The sequence below is a fragment of the Callospermophilus lateralis genome, chromosome 2 (genome assembly GCF_048772815.1).
Source record: "Callospermophilus lateralis isolate mCalLat2 chromosome 2, mCalLat2.hap1, whole genome shotgun sequence".
In the NCBI taxonomy this organism is placed as follows: Eukaryota; Metazoa; Chordata; class Mammalia; order Rodentia; family Sciuridae; genus Callospermophilus; species Callospermophilus lateralis.
Window position 1 is genome coordinate 62,357,969 of NC_135306.1, and position 14,959 is coordinate 62,372,927.

Here is a 14,959-nt window from a genome sequence, read left to right on the forward strand (position 1 = left end):
AAAAAGACAAACAAACAAACAAAAAACATGAAAACAAAAACATAAATGGTGGCAAGGGTGTGAAGTAAAAGAACTCTTACACATTGTTGTTGGGAATGTAAATTATATCCAGAAAAGTATGGAGGGTCCTGAAATAACTAGAATTGGATCTACCATATAATCCAGCTATCCAAAAGAATAAAAAAGGAAAGGAGATCAGCATACCAAAAAGACTTCCAATCCAATGTTGACTGAGGGCCGATTTATTATAGCCAAGGAAAAAACCTAACCTATGTGGCCACTGACTGATGAATGGACACACAGTAGAATATTTTTCCACCATAAAGATGAATGAAATCCTGTAATTTGTAGGAAACAGTGAGACTCGACAATTTCAATTTTTTTTTTTTTTTGGTCTGGGGATTGAATTCAGGGACTCTCAACCTCTGAGCTACATCCACAGCCATATTTTGCATTTTATTTAGAGACAGGATCTCACTAAGTTGCTTAGTACTTTGGTGAACTCATGATCCTCCTTCCTCAGCCTCCCCAGCCGTTGAGATTTCAGGCATGTGACACTGTGCTGGCCTCCACACCATGAATTTTAGTTAGTCAAGGATATACAAATTGAGGTTATACTCTCAGGTGAACTGTTCTGAGAGACAAAAATGAAAAGAAGAACAAATTTTTTTAAGAATATTTTACATTTATTATTATATGATTTATATATATTGTATAACATTGATTTTAACATTATAATAACTCATGTATAGGCTATTGAGCACACATATTTATTAGCATTCTATATCTCTGAAGTATAGATTTCTTTTTTCAAATTAATTTTTTAAATTTATGTATGACAGCAGAATGCATTACAATTTTTACTACACATATAGCACAATTTTTCATATCTCTGGTTGTATACAAAGTATATTCACACCAATTTGTGTCTTCATACATGAACTCTCAATAATAAAGTCCATCACATTTCACCATCATTTCCAACCCCATGCCCCCTCCCTTACCCTCCCACCCCTCTCCTCTATCTAAAGTTTCCTCCAATGCTCCCCCTCCCTACCCAACTACGAATCGGCCTCCTGATATCAGAGAAAACATTCGGTGTTTGTTTTTTTGGGGGGATTGGCTTACTTCACTTAGCATTATCTTCTCTAATTCCATTCATTTACCTACAAATGCCATGATTTTATTCTCTTTTATTGCTGAGTAATATTCCATTGAGTATATATGCCACATGTTTTTTATCCTTTCATCTATTGAAGGGCACCTAGGTTGGTTCCACAGTTTAGCTATTGTGAATTGTGCTACTATAAACATTGATGTGGCTGTGTCCCTGTAGTATGCTGTTTTTAAGTCCTTTGGGTATAGACTGAGGAGAGGTCAAATGGTGGTTCCATTCCCAATTTTCCAAGAAATCTCCATACTGCTTTCCATATTGGCTACACCAATTTGCAGTCCCACCAGCAATGTATGAGTGTACCTTTTCCCCCACATCCTAATAGACATATAAGAAGAGGATAAACAACTCAGTGTCATGTATGTCTGCAATCAGAATTTAAAGGGATTAAGATAGATATTCCTATATTTCATGACTGATCCTAACAAAACCTTCAGGATTGGCTAACTCCTCCCACAGCTGTCTTGCAGAGCTTCATAAATGGCTGTAAGACCATGAAATGCATTGGACAAAGCCAGGGAGAGTGCTATCTAAAATGGAGCCTTCAATCTAAAAGAATGAGGACAACGCCAAGGAAACTTACAGGCCAGACAGAACAAAGGGCCACTACCCAGATGTACATGTCTTCAGCCTTGTCCTGGTCCATGTCCCACATCTTGTCCTCCACACAATCCACGGAGGAAGTCTTCCTGGAATCAGTGTGTATTTACTGCATCTCATGATATGGCCACTGTTCTTTTAAAGGGGTGCCTTCAATCTCTCTTATGTCCCACTTTGATTAGGCTCTTATAAGTAAAAAATATTTTCCACTACTTGAGTAATAATAATGCAAGTAAAATGACAAATGATAATTAATATTTTTTCTTTTCCCATCATCCTCCCTCCTCATATTCCCTTTTTTCTACTCTACTGATCTCCTTTTAATTTTGGTGAGATCCACCCCCAATTTTCTTTTCCACTTTATTTTCTAGTTTCCACATTTCAGAAGTCATGTGACCCTGAACTTTCCAGTTATTTTAACATAATGTGTTCCATCCATTTTCCTGTAAATCATGTAATTTTTAAAAATTTTTGTCACATTTTATTTCATGATTCACTTTTTCTAGTTTGCTGATTCTGTTCTTTCTTTCTCACTCTTGGTTTTAAAAGTGTGATTTTAATTTATATAACTACAGTATTTAGATTTGCCTCTATTCTATTTAGATACTAAGAGCTTAGAGAAACAGGAAATTTTTGAATGAAGATATCCTGAAATAATTATACTGGTGCTAGTTTTTATGTTTCCCCATAAACTTTCTCTGAGAAGGTAAATTAGTAAAATCAAATTATTATATCTAGCAATGAAATGATGTAGCTATAATTTGAGAGTGATGTCTTAGTTTAAGAAGTTCAGTTTTGTGAATATAGAAAACAATTTTATTTCCACATTATTTTATTCTAGAAGGTAGAGTTATCTATTATGTTAGCTAATTGGTAGAAAATTCAATTATAAATAAAATTATTTATTACTGCAAAGTATTTGATAGCCATAAAGCTATATTAAAATTATTTGAAGATTAATTATAACATTATTTTAGTAGGAAGGAAATTTAATGGATGATGTGGATTATTTTGATTTTCTAAGAAATTCTTTTTTTAATTTTTTTCATTGGTTCTTCTACTGTTATACATGGCAGTAGAATCAATTTTGATAGAATTATACAAGCATGGAATATATCACATTCTAATTAGGACCTCATTCTTGTCAGTAGACATGATGGTGGGATTCACTTAGGTATTTTCATATGTGTATATAGAAAAATTATGTTAGATTCATTCTACTGTCTTTCCTATTCTTTTCCTCCCATTCTTCCCTTTGTTATCTTTTGTGTAATCTACTAAACTTCTCTTCTTCCTCTACCCTCTTATACTGTAGTTTAGCTTCCATGTCAACCTTTGTTTTTTGGGGGATTGGCTTATTTCACTTAGAAAGATAGTCTTCAGATCCATCCATTTACTGCAAAATTTCATAAAGTTGTTCTGCTTGTGGCTGAGTAATATTCTATTGTGTAAATATACCACAGTTTCTTTATCCATCCACGCATCTGTTAATGGGAATCTAGGATGGTTCCATATCTTAGCTTGTAGGGAAAACAAAAAGAGACACATAGACAAGATGCAGAGGCAGGAAAGATGGCTGAATGGCAGAATGGTCAAGCTGCCAGCTTTATTTATATCAATAGGTTACATTAGGTCATTGGCATCAGTAATACATTATAGTTCATTGTGTAATTAAGTAGGTTACAGAGTTAGCAACATTATGCAGGTTAGTCCTCAGTTACATACTATAGTTGCAATGTGTAATGTTAGGAGCTTTGGGTAGCTCTCAAGGAAGTCCATTGTTTAAAGTTACTATTACTTGAAGAGGTTCAGGAGCAGCAGAGCTTGTTGAAGCATTGTGATTGTCTAACAAGAGTGTTTCTTTATTCTCAGGAGCTGTGTGCCTGAGATTAAGGTCAAGGCTGATAAGACTCTAGCACAGAGCCTCCTTATGCAGGAGGGCATTGCTACAGCAGCCTGGCATTTCCTATCAGCCAGGCATTCTGTGTCTTTGCACAGAAACTTCCTTAGCCACCAAGCATGCCATAGTCATGAAGCTATCAGAGACCCCAATCCCAAACACAAAACCCCTACATTAGCTATTGTAAATTGTGCTGCTATAAACGTTGATGTGCTGTGTCACTGTGATATGCTGATTTTAATATACTAAGAAGTGGAATAACTGGGTAAAATAATGGTCCAATTTCTGGATTTTGAGGAATCTCCATACTGATTTTAATAGTGGTTGCACCAATTTGCAGTCCCACCAACAATGTATGAGTGTTCCCTTTTCTCCACATCGTTGCCAATATTTGTTATTACTTGTATTCTTGATAGGTGCCATTCTGACTACTCTCAGTGTAGTTTTAATGTGCATTTCTCTAATTGCTAGTGATGTTAAACATTTTTTATGTGTGTGTTGACCATTTGTATTTCTTCTTGAGAAGGGTCTATTCAGTGGCTTTGCCTATTTATTGATTGGGCTATTTATTTATTCATTTTGTGTTAAGTTTTTTGAGTTTGTATATCCTGGAAATTAACACCCTGTCTGAGGTGCAGGTGACAAAGATTTTCTCACATTCTGTGGGCTTTCTCTTTATACTCTTGATTGTTTCTTTTGCTAATAAGCTTTTTAGTTTGATGCCATTCCATTTATTGATTTTTAAATTTTATTTTTTTGTACTTTAGGACTCTTGTTAAGAAAGTCAGTTCCTGAGCCAATATTTTGAAATGTTGGGCCTATATTTTCTTCTAGTATGTGCAGGGTTTCTGATCTAAGTTCTAGGTCTTTGATTCATTTAGACATTATTTTTGTGCAGGGTGAGAGATGGAGGTTAAATTTTACTCTATTACATATGAATTTCCAGTTTTCTCAGCACCATTTGAAGAGGCTATCTCGTGTGTGTGTGTGTGTGTGTGTGTGTGTGTGTGTTCGCGTGCGCACACGTGTGCGTGCCTTTATTCAGTATGAAGTAACTGAATTTATGTGGGTTTGTCTCTTGTCTTTTATTTTGTTCCATTTTGGTGCCAATATCATGCTGTTTTTGTTACTATAACTCTCTAGTATAATTTAAGGTCTGGTATTGTGATGATCCCTGCTTCAATTTTCTCATTTAGGATTGCTTTAGTTATTCTAGACCTCTTATTTTTCCAAATAAATATCATGACAGTTTTTCTATTTCTATGAAGAACATTATTGGAATTTTGATGGAAATTGCATTGTATCTGTGCTTTTGGTAGTATGGCCATTTTAACAATATTAATTCTGCCTATCCAAGAACATCTTTCCATCTTCTAAGGTCTTCTTCAATATCTTTCTTTAATGTACTTTAGTTTTAATTGTAGGACACCTTCCCCTCTTTTGTTAGATTAATTTCTAAGTACTTTTTTTGAGGCTAATGTGAATGGGATGGTTTTCCTAATTTCTCTTTCAACTGCTTCATCATCATAGTATAGGAATGCAATTAATTTATGAGTGTTAATTTTGTATCCTGCTACTGTTCTTAATTCATTTATAAGTTCTGGAATTTTACTGGTGATGGAGTTTTTTGGGTCTTCTAAATATAGAATTTTATTACCAGATAATAGGGGTAGTTTGAGCTCTTCTTTTCCTAATTGTATCCATTTAATTTCTTTCTTTTGACTAATTACGTAGGCTAAATTTTCAAGGAATATGTTGAATGAAAGTGGTGAAAAAAGTCATCCCTGTCTTGTTCCTGTTTTTAGAGGGACTTCTTTCAATTTTTCTCTGTTTAGAATAATGTTGGCCTTTGGTTTATTATATATAGCTTTTACAATATTGAGGTGTGTTCATTCTAAGATTTTCTAGTGTTTTGAATATGAACAGATGCTCTATTTTGTCAAATGCTTTTTTTGAACCTATTAAGATCATCATGTGCTTCTCATCTTTAAGTCTATTTATGTGATGTATAACATTTATTGATTTCCATACATTTACCAACTTCGCAACTTTTTGTGGGATAAAACTCACTTGATCATGGTGCACTTTTTTATAGTGTGTTTTGTATGTGATTTGCCAGTAATTTCACTCTCTTTATGACTGAATAAAACTCCATTGTGTATATAGACTACATTTTCTTTATCCATACATCCATTGAAGGATATCTATGCTGGTTCCATAGTTTTGTTATTGTGAATTGTGCTCCTATAAACATGATGATTAATCATGATGATTAATTCTTTTAAGATATGTTGAACTTCAGTTGCTAATTTTGTTGAAGATTTTTGCCTTTATGTTCACCAGGAATATTGGCCCACAATTTTCTTTTCTTGTAGTATCCTTGTCTGGCTTTGGGGGTTATTGTATTGCTAAGTATGCTGACCTTAGTTCTTTAATATACTGAGAAGTGATATATATTGGTAATATGGTGGTTCCATCCCTAGTCTTTTGAAAAGCTTCCATACTGATTCCCATAGTGCTTGTACTAATTTACAGTCCCACCAACAGTGTAAACATGTTACTTTTTCTCCATAAACTCTCCAGCATTTATTATCATTTGTGTTCTTGATGGTTGTCATTCTAACTGGAGTGTGATAAATCTTAGTGTAGTATTGATTCACATAGAAGAGATATTTGTACTATATTAACTATTCCAATCTGGAAGATGGCTTGTCTTTCCATTTATCTATGTTTTTTTTCAATCTCATCAGTGTTTTATTTAAGTAGATGGTTCCTTCTTAGTTATATGTACACCTCGGCACTTCATTTTTCTTGCTACTATAGAATTCGTTTTCAGATAGCTCATTATTAGTATATAGAAATGCTATGGATTTTTGTATTTTGCATTTCTATCCTCCAACTTTACTGAATTGGTTTATCAGTTCAACAAGTTGTCATCTTTTATTTTTGTTTTTGGTGGATTTCTTAGGGTTTTCTATAGTTAGCACATCATGTCATCTGCATATAGGAACAATTTCACCTTTTCATTCCTATTAGGGTGCCTTTTCTTTCTTTCTTTTTCATAAGTGTTCTGACAAGGACTTCCAATACTGTGTTGAATTGCTCCTGATCTTAGAGAAAATGCTTTCAAGTTTTTGACATTGAGAATAATTTCAGCTATGGGTTTGTCATCTATAGCATTCATTGTATTGAGGCACAGCACCTCCATACCTAATTAGATGACAGTTTGTATCTTAAAAGCAAGGTGAATTCTCTTAAATGATTTGCTGCATGTATTGGGATAATAGTATGATTTTTATCCCTCATTATGTTAATGCAGTGTATCACATTTAACTATTAGTGTATGTTGAAACTTCTTTACATCCCTGGGATAGAATCCACTTGATCATGATGATTTATTCTTTTAAGATATATTGAACTTCAGTTGCTAATATTTTGTTGAAGATGTTTGCCTTTATGTTCACCAGGAATATTGGCCCACAATTTTATTTTCTTGTAGTGTCTTTGTCTGGCTTTGGGATCAGAATAACCCTGGCCTCATCTAAAGAGTTTAGATGTACTCCCTCCATTTTGTTTTTCTGTATGAGTTTGAGAATGACTGGCATTAGTTCTTTAAATGATTTTTCAAGTAGCATTGAGGCCATCTCTTCTGGGTTTTCTTTGACAGGAGATATTTTATTACTGATTCAACCTCCTTACTAACTATTGTGTGTTCATATTTTTCTATTTCTTCATTGTTTAAACTTGGTATATTGTTTATAGCTAAGAATTTGCCCATTTCTCACAGACTATTCAAGCTATTGATATATAATTTTTCATAGTAGTCTCTTACAAACTTTTATATTTCTGTGGTATTTGTGGTAATGTCTCTGTTAATTCCTGTTTTTATTTATTTAACTCTTTTTCTCTCACCCATTATTTTAGCTAATGCCTTGTCAATTTTATTTATCTTTTTAAAAACACAATTCCTGATTTTGTTGAATTTTTCTATAGTTTTCTAGCCTCTATTTTATTTATTGCAGTTATAATCTTTATTTATCTCTTATTCTGCTCACTTTCAGCTTAGATTTATTCCTATTTACTTGAAAGATAATGCTATGTGGTTTATTTGAGAACTTCATTCATTTATAATGTAGGTGTTTATTGCTGCTATTAAAAACTCTTGGAAATACTTTTGTTGCATCCTATAAAATGTTTCCATTTTTACTTTTCTCCAGTATTTTTTAAAATTTTAATATCCTCTGTTGCCTTTTGGTCATTTGGAAGAATGTTTTGTAATTTTCACACATTTGTATGTTTTCCAAAATGTCAACTGTTATTGATTCATAGTTTCCACTGGAGTTCAAATAGAAAGTTAATATAATTTTAGTCCTCATATATTTAAGAGGAAGCATATGGTTGGATTTTGATTTTTTAATTTTTAAATCTGTTCAGACACTATAATTTTTGACTGAAAAATTTAAGACATTTACATGCAAGGTTGGTGAAGGCGATCCCCCACTCACTGTCTTGACAGGGTCACAGTGAGAAAAAGTGTTGGCAAGGCCGCTCTCCCACTGTCTTGACAGGGTCACAGTGAGGAGAATGCTGGCAAAGCCACGCTGGTTGGTGGGAAACCGAAACCATGAGACCCTTTTTTTATGTAATTGGGACTTTTCATTTTCATGCTTATGTTTCTGACAGGAGGCATGAGTATGTTAAATGCCAAACAAATTAAATTTCAGATGGCTAGAACATAACAGGTAGTTCATGCCTTGGAGGCTGTTCTACTACCCCTCAGCATATCTAGGACAAAGTAGAAGGCTGTTCTTCTATCTCAGTACATTGTGGAAAAACCCGATAATGGACAACAATCAACCTTTGAAAGGTCATGAGAATTTTAGGCACCACATTGATTATATCAACTAGAACCCAAGCCCATATTTCTGGCCTCTTAGAAAATCTAATCATTATGCTTATTTTACAAAGTTCACCACATGTAGTCTCATTTTTGATTAAGGAAAGTTATATTATACACTTAGGAAAGTTAAAACATATAAATATATATTCTTCTCTTTTATAAACCCTTTTTTATTTTACATAGGGATATATGATGAGCATAGTTAATATTGGTGGAAAGTGGATTGATGTTTAGAACTTACTTTTTATTGAGAAAGATTATAAAGATATGAGAACTAGTGCACCTTGACTGAGAAACAAAGAAACTCTTTGAGAAAGCAGCTCAACCAGTTTTATGAGAATAAATTTAGGAATTAATTAAAATAGCTTTATAAGACACAGTTTTAGAATAATGTTAGAAATATTAGTTTATTTAGATTCTTAAGTTTAGAAATTCTTAGGTTTTTAGTTGTATAGGTTTCTGATATGTTTTAAGAATGATTTATAAACTTTAGGATGTTTTAAATATAAGATTTAAAGGGACTTTTTTAGATGGGAATTTTAGATTAGAAATAAAGTACAAGTGTACTTTAGGTTAATGATTGGTTAGGAGACTTAGAGTCTGGTTATGTAGTTTGGCATTAGTTAATAAGAAAATAACATATCTTGGGAAAAATAGTAAATCTTGGGAAAATCTGAAAAATGTAAATTCGTGACATATTTTATTAATGATTCTGTACTTTTAATAATTACATAATTGAAGGTCATATCCTGGAAAAATGTAAATTAATGTTACATTTTTTGTACCCCCAACATGGTTAAGGAAATGTCATGTTTTGGCAAAGTTGTAAATTATATAATCAATGACGTATTCTGAATCTATAATGATGAGAAAAATTGTAATAAAAGATGACCCAGAGAAGCTGCATTGGCTCTCTCTCTGGAGATTGCTCCAATGGAAAGACTCCTGTCTCATCTTTTCGCTGACGCCACTCATCCTTCAGCACTCCCTGGACCCCGCTAGGGCAGGACCCCGGCAATTGGTACTTAAGTACATGATACTGCCATTTTAAAATTTATTTTTGAATGTTTTATAGGTCATGTTTCTTTTTGTCTTGTGTTTATACTGTGTAATTCAATAGCTTTCTATAATAATATACTTTAAATCCTTATATTTTATGTAACTTCTATATGTTTATAGTTACCACAGATCTTACATAAAACATATTATCCTTTTAATAAGCCAGCTTAAACTAATAAAAACTTGACACACAAAATTCTACGTCTTTATTGCCATCCCCCAATTTTTACGATTTTCTTTTGAAAATTTGTAATTTTTCTAATTTGCAACCTGTATCAATTTATTTATCTGTTCCTATTTTTAATAGTTTTGTCCTTGTTATGGTTTATGTCTTTGTGGTATCCCCCAAAAAGCTCACATGTGAGACAATACAAAAAGGTTTGGAGGAAAGCTGATTGGGTCATAGCCTTAATCTAGTCAGTGAATTAATTCCTATGAGAGTAACTGAGTGGTAGCTGGAGGAAGGTGGGGTGTGGCTGGAGGAAGTGAATCACTGGAGGTATGGCTATGGGGTACGCATTTGATTCTGAAGAGTGGAGTCTCTCTTGGCCTCCTGATCACCATGAGAACTGCTTCTCTATTCCATACTCTTGCACCTGCCTTACCTCCAGCCCCAAGGAATGGTGCCAGCTTTCTATGGACTAAGACCCCTGAAACTGTGAGCCCTCTAAGAAACTTTTCCTCCTCTATAATTCTGCTGGTTGGATCTGTTAGTCACAGCAGTAAAATAGCTGACGGAAACAGTCTTCTAACCTTCATAGTTTGACAGCATTTCAATGCACATTACACTAAATATTGGAAGATTTCTGAATATGACTGTTAAGACATATCTTTAAGGATTTTTTCTTTCTTGTGGTTTGTGTTATTAACCTTTCATTTCAGTTTAAATATCTTCTGTCATCAATTCCTACAAAGCATTAGCAGTGATGATGAATTCTTTTAGTTTTTATTTGTCTGGGAAAACTTTTATGCATTTCTCACTTCTGAAGGATAGCTTTGCTAGATAAAAGGTTCTTGGGTTGCAGTGTTTTGTTTGTTTGTTTATTTGCTTCAGCACACTGAATATATCATCCTCTTCTCTCCTGGCCTGTAGTGTTTCTGATGAGAAATCTGCTGAAAGCCATAATGGAGTTCCCTTGAATGTGATGTTTTCTTTCCTTCTTGCAGCTTTCACTTGTCCTTCTTTGTCTTTGTTGGTAATTTGATTATGGAGTCTTTGGTGAACTGTTCTGCGGTTAAATTTCATTGGAGATTTTGTGGCTTACTTTACCTGGATATTGTTTTTCAGCAGATTTGGGAATTTTTTTCATTATTTTCTTAAATTTCTTTTGGAATGCCCCCTCACCCCATTCTTCTGGAACTTCAATTATGCAAAATGTTTCATGTGCTTGATGACTTATTATAAATTAATTATTTTTCATTCTTATTTTTTTTGTGTTAGTTCCTTTGATAAGGTAATGTCAAATGTCCAATTAATGAACCCACTGATTCTTTCTTCTACTTGTGAAGCCTGCTGTTCAAGCTTGCTGTTGAATTTTCATTTTGGTTATTACCTAATCTCCAATATTTCTTTTTCATTGTTTCTATTTCTTTGTCAAACTTCTCAGTTTGTTCATGAATTGTTTTCCAATTTTTATTTAACTCTCTACCCATATTCTTTTTTTTGGTCTGTTTGTTTTACCCAAATTCTTTAAAAAGATTATTCTGAATCCATTGTTCATCATTTATAGATCCCTATTTCTTACAGGTCTATTATTGAAGCTTTGTTAGTTTCTATAGTGATGCCATAGTCCCCTTATTTTTCACAATCCTTCTTTTGGTGCCTTTGCATTGAGGATATGCCCATCTCTTTTGGTCTTTGAAAATGTTTTTGTCAGTGACAGATGCTAGATTATTTACTCTAGCCTAGGATTCTGGATGGACCAGCTAGTATTGACCCCACACAGGTAGAACTTGGGTTAGGTTCTCTGGTTCTACTGAGACTCTGTGTTCTGAGGTCAGAAGGTAATCCTACTTCTACTCTGAAGTCTAGAGATATCATTGACTAGACTCTGGACAGGCAGAGTTATTTACTGGTCTTTGTGATAATCTCAAACATCTCTCATTGTATAGTGTTGCATGTGTTTCCCTAACTGGGCAATACTAATGTTTGGGTTCTGTGGTTGAGAAGCGCTGTGTGCTTCAAGGATGTGTGAGAACTGTGTGGTCATTTCTCAGCCACACAGTGCAGCCAGGGTCAGATGCTATACACCACAGATATCTCCAGACCTAGGCTTGAGTTGTGCATGAGGATAAGCTGTTGAAAATTTGCCACTTGGCTACTGAGGTTGGGCTTGGCATGATGCTCCTTCCACTGGCAAACTCAGAATAAAACTTGCCTCTTGACCTGGGGTAAGTTTTATAAGAATACCAAGGCTTAGTTCGATAACCCTGGGTTTGGGAAAGGCAAGCTGCTCCCCTACAGGTTAATGTTGATCTCTACTTGTGTCCCTGCCTAGGGAAGGCTTAAGGAAAATTCTGAACCTAACTGGAAAGCTGCCTAGAGACTTTTGCCTGACAGATTTATGAACCACACTTCCTGCAGTACTATGTTATTAGTTGGTCTCTCTGGTGTTGTGCCCCCTATTAGACAAAATGCAGAACAACCACCCAGATATGCATGGTACTCACTAAGAACCCCATCTTTGCTCTTTGCTTCTAAGTGACCACAGGTGAGGAGGCCAGGGTTTTCCCATGAAATGAGACAAAAGAGAGCTCCCTCCAAAGAGTACCAGAATGGTGGGGAACAAATGCCCCCTAGCTCCCTTTTTGGAAGGTAGGAACCATGGGCCCAGTAGACTCTACTGAGTGTGGCATTGTGCCCTCTTGTGATAGGGGTATACAGTTAAAAAGAAATCATTCCTCTTATCAGTCAAACATGTTTTTGTCAATTCTACTGTGTAACAGGTGCCTTAGTCTCAATTCTGAGTTCTGGGATATCAACAAAGATATTATTGGCTGTGAGTATTTGATACTTTGATTCTGTGGATTAGGGGTAGTGGGACTATAGAACTATATCAACCTCATTACTTCTTGCTTACATCACTCTCCTGCTCTCCATTTGTTTGCATATCTCTTCTGAGATATATCTCTTTTCACATGCTTATTGGCCATCTTCTCTGGAGTAATTCTGGTTTAACTCACTTGCCTAGTTTTGAATTGGCTTATTCATTTTTATGTTGTTAATAAGTAGTTTTCAATGTGTTCTTAATGATAGTAGTTGGTCTGGTATATAATTTTCTGCTAACTTCTTCCATTTTTGGATTTGAATTTTCCCTCTCTTGATAGTGTGTCTTTTGATGCTCCAAAAGTTTTCATTTTGATGTAGTAAAATTTACCTATATTTTCTGTCTGCTGGGATTTTTGGTGCCTTATTCAAGAAGTCATTACCAAATTCATTCAGCAAACTTTCCCCTGTGTTTCTTTCTAAATTTCCTCTAAAGTTTTATAGTTTTAGTGGTTACACTTAGCAACAGATAAAGTTTAAGTTTTCTTGTCCTGGGCTTGCTCCAGCAGCAGGATTTTGTTCCTGGACTTTTGTTCCAGTTTTCTGAGATTCACTTTATCTTCTTATCTCTCCAACTTGAGGGAGCTGTCTTTTCTTGGACTTCAATTCTCTAATGAATCTAAAGAGTTATTGGTTTTTCAGGTACTCAGTCAATATTTCGTTGTGAGAATTGGAAAGGCAACTTGTCAGCTCTTTACATGTCTTCACAGAAGGGTGAGCCCATAACTGGCACAACCAGCCACTGTTGTATGGTAGAAGTAACCATTTCCAACATGTGTTCTTTCTCTGTAAAAAGGAAAAATGGCTACTTGACTAGACAGTGTGAAGGCACCTTTAAGACTATCCATGGAGCCAGGCATGGTAGTGGACACTTGTAATCTCAGTGACTCAAGAGGCTGAGGCAGAAGGATCCTGAGTTCAAACCCAGCTTCAGCAATTTAGCAAGGGATCCTGAGCAACTCAGCAAGACTCTGTCTCTAATAAAATATTTTAAAATGGGCTAGGGATGTGGCTGGGTTGTTTTAAAAGCACATGTGGGTTCAATCCCTGGTACAAACAAACAAACAAACAAAAACCCCACTGTCCAGGGAAAGTGTCTGGTGCAAATGAATACTCAGGGAATGTGTACTCTTTCCCCTTCTTTCTCTCTGTGTTACTTTCTGCTTAGAGGTGCTCTGAGATCTATTTGGCTTTCATGTATAAATAGTCAAGGCACAGGATATATGTCTAAATAGAATCTGTGGCTCTTGAATTGAGACCTAACTTATCTTCTGAGAATCCAGGCATATATGACGTTTGTCACTTTGTCCAATTATCTGCCTGAACAAATAATTCTTGGTACTTTGTTCAATTGTTTCTCATCTACAGCTATGTTGGTATTAAAATAATTTACTTATCAAAGACAAGCAATAATCACTTGTAAAAAATTTTAAACATTATGCTAAAGTCAAAAAGAAAAACATCTATTTTTATTAAGTAGTGATGTGTAATTATTTGAGTCCGTTCTCCCCTATTCTTAGTCTACCTCAGGGTTTGCAATTTTGTTTTTTCTTTTTTGTACAATGAGTTCTTTATTTCATTGATCCTTTGTATTATTTTTAGTCTCCATTTCACTTATTTCTGCTCTCATATTTATAATTTCATTCTGCTAAGTTTAGATCTAGTTCATCATTATTTTTCTAGTTGCTTAAGATGTAGTAACAAATTGTTTATTTGAGATAATTCTAATATTTGGTGTGGTTTCAATATTTGGTGTGAACTTCCCTCTCAGTCCTTCTTTTGCAGTATTCCATTGGTTTTGGTGTGTTGTGTTCCATTTTCATTTGTTTTTAAATTTTTAAACTTCCTTCTTGATTTCTTCCTTTACCCATTGGTTGTTCACAAATAAGTTGTTTAATTTTCATACATTTGTATACTTTCCAAAAATATTCACATTATTGACTTCTTGTTTTATTACATGTGATAAAAAACATAATCGATATGATTTTAGTTTTCTTAAATTTGTTAAGACTTGTTTTGTGTCCCATCGTATGATATACCTTGGAGAATGTTCCATGTGTTGATGGAATGCCACTGTTGGAAGGAATGTTCTGTAGATGTCTGTTAGGTACATTTGCTCTAGAGTGCAATTGAAATTTGCTTATTCATTTGTTGATTTTCTGCCTGGATGATCTGTCCATATCTAAAAATGGGATGTTAAAGTCTCCAACTATGATTCATTGGCTTGCCCTCTCTCATTAGTCCTATGAAGAGTTGTTTATATATTTGTGTACTTAAATA